This window comes from Natrix helvetica (assembly GCF_964273705.1).
Source record: "Natrix helvetica genome assembly, chromosome: W".
In the NCBI taxonomy this organism is placed as follows: domain Eukaryota; kingdom Metazoa; phylum Chordata; class Lepidosauria; order Squamata; family Natricidae; genus Natrix; species Natrix helvetica.
The window spans coordinates 13,665,896-13,675,188 of NC_138555.1; positions in this window are offsets into that span (position 1 = coordinate 13,665,896).

A 9,293-nucleotide genomic window follows, 5' to 3' on the forward strand; every position below is an offset into this window, starting at 1 on the left:
CACAAACTTCTGTGTAGCTGAAACTAAATCCCACTTAATGGGATTTTACCCCTGTGTTTTACCCCTGTGTTCCCTCCCCTCTGCCTGAAATCATCAGTCATGTTCACCAACCAGATGTTACGGCAGCGTTCTGGACATGCGTATTCACATCCCAGTTACAAGAATATGAGACTTTACTCTGGCCAAAAGTATGCATGGAATTATCCTCCCTTCTCAAGTTGATAATAGTCATGGAAACGCTTTAGACATTGACATCCAGCTTCCCTACCTTCCTGAAAGCGACATGTGTAAAACAAAGCAATTTGAGTACAGGTGTATAATTTAGGGATGTGTCCCTCCCCCAGGCTTGCTTGGATTTTCTGCATGGAATTTTGCTATAAGGCGATCAGCCTGGATATTTCTACTTTTCACCCAAGATGCTTCTGATAAGGGGTAGCCCTTCCAATTGATTAAGCATTGGAGTTTTCTCCTGTGCCACCTTGAATCAAGGATTCGTTGAACTTCGTAATGGGTTTGGCCCCCTATGACCATAGGACCCAGGGGCTCCTGGGGTAGTGGTCTCAGAGTGGATCCAATCACGGGTTTTAAGAGGCTACTATGAAATGCTGGGTGTATCTTCCCCAACAATTGAGGCAGTTTCAGTTGCACTGTGACTGGGTTGATGATCTTTACTATGGGGAATGGTCCCATAAACTTCGGCCCCAGTTTCTTTCTAGGCAGTTTTAATCTCAAATATTTTTTGGAGAGGTAAACCTTCTCTCCCACCCAGAATGGCCGTTGCGGAGCCCGGTGTTTATGTGCCTGTTTCTTATAGGTTTGTGCCGCTTTAGCCAGTGCCTTTTTGACATTTTCCCAGGTTGCTTTCAGCATCGACATCCAATCGGTCAAGCTGACTGAGGAGGGGGGATCCCTTGGATACTCAGGCATTGGGATGAAGTCCATACTGCTCACTATTTTGAATGGCGTGAGTCCTGTGCTACTGTGGACAGCATTATTGTACGCAACCTCAGCAAAAGATAAAAGGTCTGCCCATTTGGACTACTGATAGTTCACGTAGCACCTCAGGTACTGCTCCACCATGGCGTTCAGTCTCTCTGCTGCCCCATTGGTGCTCTGATGAAAAGCTGAACTAAGACCCTGAGATGACCCAATGGACCGCAGGAACTCCCTCCAGAACTTAGCCATGAACTGGACCCCTCTGTCTGAGATCATTCTTCAAGGTACTCCATGCAGTCAGTAGAAATGCTTCACGAACAGTTTAGCCAGCTTGTGAGCCGAGGGTAGTCCGCTACAGGGTATGAAGTGTGCCTGTTTGGAGAACAGGTCTATTACAGTCCAAATCACCGTGTTTCCCCCACTTTTTGGCAACTCTACTATAAAGTTCATTGCAATCTCCTCCCACGGCCTCGTAGGCTCTGCTACTGTTTTCAGTAGTCGGGGGGGGGGGGGGGGGGTTCCTGGTCGTCTCTTCATTGTGACGCAGATGGTGCAACTTTTCATGTAACTGTCTACATCTTTCTTCATGCCAGGCCACCAGAATTGCCTCTGGGCTAAGTGTCAAGTCTTTAGGAATCCAAAGTGGCCTGCCGGTTTGGCATCATGACTCCTCTGGAGAATGAGGGTACGTAGGGATTCTGGGATGTAGAGTTTCCTGGATCATTAATAAAGTGGATTACATTGCTTGCATGTTTGGTATGGTGTTCGGTTTTTCTGTTGTAAACATTCCTTCAATCAATCTCTGATTGGATGGAGAGGCAATCGCCACCGATGGAGTTGGTGCAGTTTTCTTTCCTGTTTTCAAGGTGGTGGTTGTGGTACTTGTCATCTCTTAGGATTCTATGCTGCTCTCCTAGAATTCTATGTATATTCTCCCAGATTACCATCCAATATATTTACCTTAATAATGTTCCCTCGGGCTTCTTCCTCCTTCCCCTCTTCCCCTCCTCTATTGCTATTACTATTATAAATTCTCTATCTCTCCTATCCCACTGCTATATTTCAGTTATAGAATATATAATATTATATTATATTAATTTTCCACTAGTTTCTATATTTCTATATTAATATTCTTGATAGTGCCTGTTCCTAATCACAATTAATAATAAATAACCAAAACCATACTATAAATATGTAGAATTAATAATAATTAATAAAAAGTATATGCAGCGTAATCAGATAATGGAAGTTATGGCTAAGCTTATAAGAAGACAAATCTTAGTAAGAGAGAAAGATAATATCACAATAGAAAAAGAACAGGTAAAGTATAAGATATGACAATCAATATCAATAACTATAACTATAACCATAACCATAACCATAACCATAACCATAACCAAAAACATAACCATAACCATAACCATAACCATAACCATAACCATAACCATAACCATAACCATAACCATAAACAATATAACCATAACCATAACCATAACCATAACCATAACCATAACCATAACCATAACCATAACCATAAACATAAACATAAACATAAACATAAATAATATAAATATAAATATAAATAATATAAATATAAATAATATAAATGTAAATGTAAATGTAAATATAAATAATATAAATATAAATATAAATAATATAAATATAAATATAAATATAAATATAAATATAAATATAAATATAAATATAAATATAAATATAAATATAAATAATATAAATATAAATATAAATAATATAAATATAAATATAAATATAAATATAAATATAAATATAAATACAAATACAAATACAAATACAAATACAAATATAAATAATATAAATATAAATATATCAATTTATCAATACATAAGATCTGCTTTAAAAGTCTATTACTATAAGTATAAATATAAGTATAAATATAAGTATAGATAACAACTTTCTTTGTTATATATCTTTTAAAAAAATTTAATTTTAAAACAAACAAAAACATACATTAAAAATGTCGTTTGGTCACAAACATTTGTGCATCACCACTTTCAGTTGCATATAAAATCAGTAGTTATCAACCCACGATACATTAATACATTGATTATCATTGTAAATCATATATTCAATTTACTCTTATAATTTCTTCCTTTTAAACATGTATTCTACAGATTAAATTCATATATATGCTATCTGTTACATCATTGTAAATCTAAGTAATAACATATCTTTATGGTATCATCTATCTTATTTTAATATTTCTTGCAGTATATGAAAAATGATTATTTGTATATCATTACTTTCAATTATATTGTAAAATCATGAAATATCTATCAAATATATATAAATACATCTTTATCATTGTATCTCATATAATCAACTACAATTATTATTTCTTCATTTTAAACAAGATATTCTAAATATTCAATTCATATATATATATATATACCAATATTCCATTACATTGTTATAAATCTATAAAATCTTTATAAAAGTAATATGTCTTTATAATATCTCCTATCACATTCTATTATTACAATTCAAGATTGTGGTAATTGTATCCATTGATAAAACAAGTCCCAAATCTTAAAAAAATGTTCATCCTCTTGTTCCAATGTCAATTTACTCATTTCAGCACATTCCATTGTTTTTCAAATAACTTCCTCCTGCATTGGTATTTTCTCATTTTTCCAATTTTTTGCAAATACAATTCTGGCTGCCGTTAAAATATTTACAATCAAGTATTTATTGTATGTATCTGGTATAATACCCAATAAAAGAGTCTCTGGTTTAAAGTCTATACGTTTCTGTGTCATTTTTTCCAACCACATGTGGATTTTAATCCAATAACTTTTAGCTTCTGTGCAAGTCCACCACATGTGGTAGTATGATCCTGGTGTCTGATGACATTTCCAACACTTTTCCAATTTGTTTTTGGACATTCTTGTTATTCTCGTTGGGGGTAGATGCCACCTGTAAAACATCTTATACAAATTTTCCTTATAAGCTGTTGACATTGTCATTTTATAATTTTGGGACCACAATTTCTCCCATTTCTCTAGTTCAATCTTATGTCCAAAATTTCCCCCCCAAGCTATCATAGGTTCTTTAACTTGTTCTTCTTTTAGCTTAACCTCTAGTAAATGTCCATATAGTTTTTAAATTACTTTTTCATCAGTACCTGTCAAAATTTCATCTAACTCAGTTTTTTTTATCGTAAAAACCTTCCATCTTGCAATCTTTGTCATATCTAGATTGTATTTGCACATATGAAAACCAATTCATTTCTATTCCTTCCTGTTTCAACTCTTGCATAGATTTGAGTTTACCCTCTGCATTCAGAATTTCACCATGTCTAACCGTTTGTTCCTTTTTGTATATTATTTGATATGAAAAGGCTTCAATAGTTGATAGCCAGACTGGTATTTTTAAGTAATATTGTTTTTTTTAATCTTCTCCCAATTCAATAACAAAGCTTCCCTTAGGTAATGTCTTCTGAAATAACCCTGTGTTTTAATACCTTTATACCATAAAAAGCATGCCATCCCAACAATAAGTCATGTCCTTCAAGAGTCCTTAGTGTTATCCACTCCTTAACCCACATCAAGCTAGTTGCCTGGTGATATAATTCCCAATTGGGTAGGCCCATGCCTCCTCTTGATCTAGCATCTTGTAACAACTTTAATTTTATTCTTGCTTTTTTCTCCTGCCAGATGAACTTCAAAACTATTTTATTTAATTTGTCAAAAAAAAATTCCCTAATCTAATTGGAATTGTCTGGAACAGATATAAAATTCTAGGTAAAATGTGTCAGGCCTGTAGTTATGTTCTTTTTAGGATCTTTGGCCTGCCACACTTTCTTATAATTTTCTATGCTGTTTCAATAGTGTAGTAGTTGGGAGGGGGGAATAGAAAGGAGTAGGATTGTAGAATGGATTGTTGACATTCTTTTGTAGAAGCCAAGGTCATCTTTTGTCTTCGCATCTCGACACCTGGCCGGAAGAAGATGGGTGTACATGCCAGCGTGGAAGATGATGATTGGAACATGTGATGGAATTGTGGGTGTGGGGAGAGATCATGAACTTTCAACTGGGTGAACTTACAGGATGTAATTCAGAGTTGAAATTTTCCATAGCCGTACTAACATGCCTGCGGAATAAATTGCACCTTAAAGGATGTTTTGCCTTGGACAATGATTTATTTCTGCATGGTATTTAGAACCCTAACATTATTTCAACTCTTTACTTTAAAATAATTCACTAGCTCCCTCCCCCTATCAAGGGGGAAGGGCTGGTGATGGAAGATCTGGTGATGGGGTCTCGGCATTCCCAACGCTGACCGGGACAGCGTAAATATCAGCGAAGAATAAATGAGAAGCTTTTGGTGATAAGAAGCTGAGTGCGGAACTTCAAAGGCAATGGAATGCTGCTTCCAGTTTAATTGCATCAGGAGGAATGCAGGAGGAGACACGACAAGACGAAGGAAGGTCGCAGAAATATTTCTTCAGCAAATTGTGAGTGCATGCTCCCCCTCCTTCCCCCCAGCTTGGAAACAAGGCTTGGGAAAAAAAAAACCTAGAACAGAGGTTTGGGCTCCTTCCAGACGGCAATAAATGAAATGGCTTGTCACCCTGCAAGTAGCTGGGAGAAGGATTCCCTTTCAAAATGGGAATTTCAAAGTAGGCAGGAAGAAGGAATTTTTCCAGCATCGGTCACTTGCAAGCCACCACAAATGGGGCTGCAACCAGTAAATGAAGCAAATTGGGCAGTAAATTGGGCTTTCCTCCCAGGACTTGGATGGAAGAGATGCTACTTACCAACTCCTTTGCCATCAGCATGGGGAAATGCTCCAAGCCAGCAGAGGGCACCTACTTGGCCCATAACTCATCCAAGCCAGCAAAGGGCACCTACTTGGCCCATAACTCCTCCAAGCCAGCAGGAGGGTCCTTGGCACGTAAAACCCCCTAGCCAGCCATCATTGGTTGAGCTGCAACCTGTGAAGCAGGCAACCCCGGGATGGGTCTTAACCCCAGGTCATGGATGGGAGGGATGCCAGTGGGCACCTGCCCTCCCTCAGCAGATGGCACCATGGCAGAAAGCTGGGCAGTGACCAACCAAGGGATTGACCTCCCCACCGGTTCCAGTCTCCCCTGCAAGGCCCAAAAAGGTTCTTACCAGACCTTCCTACAGAGAAGAAATCTCCATGGAAGAAGGGATTACCAAACAGAGGCCTGCATTGTGGATGGCGGGAAAATGTGCGCCTGCAAGGCCCCAAGTGGTTCTTACCCCACCTTCCTACAGAGTAGCAATCACCAACATGGAAGAAGGGATTACCAAAGCCAGGCCTGCAAGATGAGAAGCGGGACAAGGTGCATCTGCAATGCCCCAAAAGGTTCTTACTCCACCTTCCTACAGAGAAGCAATCTCCACCATGGAAGAAGGGTTTACCAAGGGGGCAGCTGCAAGTTGGAGAGCAAGGCAGTGTGATGAAACGGTTCCTGAGTGTAGAGATGTAACTAGGTTCCATTCCTCGTGGGGCCCAATTAAATGCCACCATTGTTGTCAACTTGGCCACAGAGCGTCAGAGTGCTTGGCTCCAGCCCCAATGCCACAAACGTGCGCACCAACCACCACGGCGGTAAAGAGTGGGTCCCAGATGCCACCACAGAAGAGTCATCTGGGCCAACAACCTCTGGAAGAGGATCCCCAACTTAAGGTGAGGAAGTGTCCTACCAAGGGGGAGGCCTCGGAAGAGGAAAAGGGCAGACATTCTCCGGAGGAGGATCCCCAACTTAAGGTGACAAAGAGTCCAACTAAGGGGGAGGCCTCGGAGGGGGAAAAGCCTAAATGACCTCTGGAAGAGGATCCCCAACTTATGGTGACGAAGAGTCCTACCAAGGGGGAGGCCTTGGAGGAGGGAATTGCCGAAGAACAAATGTGTGTACCAGTCGCCATGGTGGTAAAGAGAGGGCCCCAGATGCCAGCACAGAAAAGTCATCTGGGCAAACGACCTCTGGAAGAGGATCCCCAGCTTAAGGTGACAAAGAGTCCTACCAAGGGGGAGGCCTCGGAGGACGGAATTGCCGAAGAACAAACGTGTGTACCAATTGCCACGGTGGTTAAGAGAGGACCCCAGATGCCCGCACAGAAAAGTCATCTGGGCCAACAGCCTCTGGAAGAGGATCTCCAACTTAAGGTGACGAAGTGTCCTACCAAGGGGGAGGCCTCGGAAGAGGAAAAGGGCAAACAATCTCCGGAGGAGGATCCCCAACTGAAGGTGACAAAGAGTCCAACTAAGGGGGAGGCCTCGGAGGGGGAAATGCCCAACCGACCTCTGGAAGAGGACCCCCAACTTCAGGTGATGAAGAGTCCTACCAAGGGGGAGGCCTCGGAGGAGGAGCAAGGCCAGCCGTGGATGATTGGATCCAAGAGCCCAGAACCTACAGCACCTGCAGCAGAGAGCCCGAAACGGCCATGGGAAGAGGTCGCAATGGACTTCATCCTGGAACTCCCAGACAGCAGTGGGCATAAAGTAATTTGGACTGTTATTGATTTGGTTTCTAAGCAGGCACACTTCATTGCTTGCTCAGGATTGCCATCCGCAAACGAATTAGCGAAAATGTTTGTGAAACACATTTATCGCCTGCATGGAGTACCCAAGAGGATCATTTCAGACCGCGGAGTCCAGTTCACAGCCAAGTTCTGGAGAGAGGTCCTGAGATCTATTGGGTCCACCCAAGAACTGAGCTCAGAGATTCATCCCAGCATGAACGGCGCAGCAGAGGGAGCCAATGCGGTGGTGGAACAATACATCAGGTGTTTTGTGGACTATCAGCACGACAACTGGTCGGACTTGCTACCCTTCGCCGAAGTGGCGTACAACGATGCGGTCCACAGCAGCAGAGGATTAGCGGGTTTCCAGATTACCAGTGGCATGGAAGTTGTTGCCATGCCTGAGTTGCCTAGAGAACCTCCTTCTTTCATGTCTTTGAGTGAATGGATGGACATGCTAAAGAAAGGATGGGAGAATACGAAGAAGGCTCTAGCAGTTGCGGCAGAAGCCTACCAGAAGCAAGATGATCAACGTCGCTCACTCCTAAACCCCTACCGTGTGGGGGACAATGTTTTTGTATCTACCAAATACATAAGATTAGAAATGCTTAGCAAGGAATTGGGTCCAAAATTTCTAGGTCCATTCCCAATAGTGAAGATAGTTAACCCAGTTACAGTTCAACTCGGTCTACCCAGAAGTCTAGGGGAAATTGACCCAGAATTTCATTGTAGCTTGTTGAAACCAGTAATTGGGTCTAACAGAAGAGCATCCACCCAAGCTCAATCTCCTCCTTTAGTGATGGAAGGGGAAACACAATCTGAGGTGGAAAAAATTGTAGATTTCAGGCTGAATAGGGGTTGCTTACAGTACTTAGTGCATTGGAAGGGTTACCCTTGGTCTGAAATTAATTGGGTAAACAGTGGGAACCTAAAAGTGGAGAAGTTAGTAAAGCAGTTCAATGGGAAGTTTCCCGAGAAGTCAAGGGGTTCCCCTGGGTGGAGAAGAGGTGGTTAATTTTGTTATATTAACTTTTATGTTATTCTCTTTGCAGGAAACGTTTTTCTTTTGAGGAGAGGCCGCCTGTCAGGCCTGTAGTTATGTTCTTTTTAGGATCTTTGGCCTGCCACACTTTCTTATAATTTTCTATGCTGTTTCAATAGTGTAGTAGTTGGGAGGGGGGAATAGAAAGGAGTAGGATTGTAGAATGGATTGTTGACATTCTTTTGTAGAAGCCAAGGTCATCTTTTGTCTTCGCATCTCGACACCTGGCCGGAAGAAGATGGGTGTACATGCCAGCGTGGAAGATGATGATTGGAACATGTGATGGAATTGTGGGTGTGGGGAGAGATCATGAACTTTCAACTGGGTGAACTTACAGGATGTAATTCAGAGTTGAAATTTTCCATAGCCGTACTAACATGCCTGCGGAATAAATTGCACCTTAAAGGATGTTTTGCCTTGGACAATGATTTATTTCTGCATGGTATTTAGAACCCTAACAAAATGTTCATTTTGATTGTAGATATTCTCCCTATCATTGATAATTTTTCCCATTTCATTAGATCAGACACAATCTGTTACTTAAGTTTATAATAATTATTCTCTTTAAGAGTGCTACATCTTGCAGTTAAATATTTCCCTAAATATTTAACCTTGTTTGTAACTTGCATCTCCAATGCTTCTGCCAATTCTTCCTTTTGTCTTGATGTCATATTCTTTGTCAAAATTTTCATTTTGTCTTTATTTATTTTCAAACCAGCTACATTCCCATATTCCTCTATTCTCTCAATCAATTTAGGTGCCGTTTCAAGTGGATCCTCGAG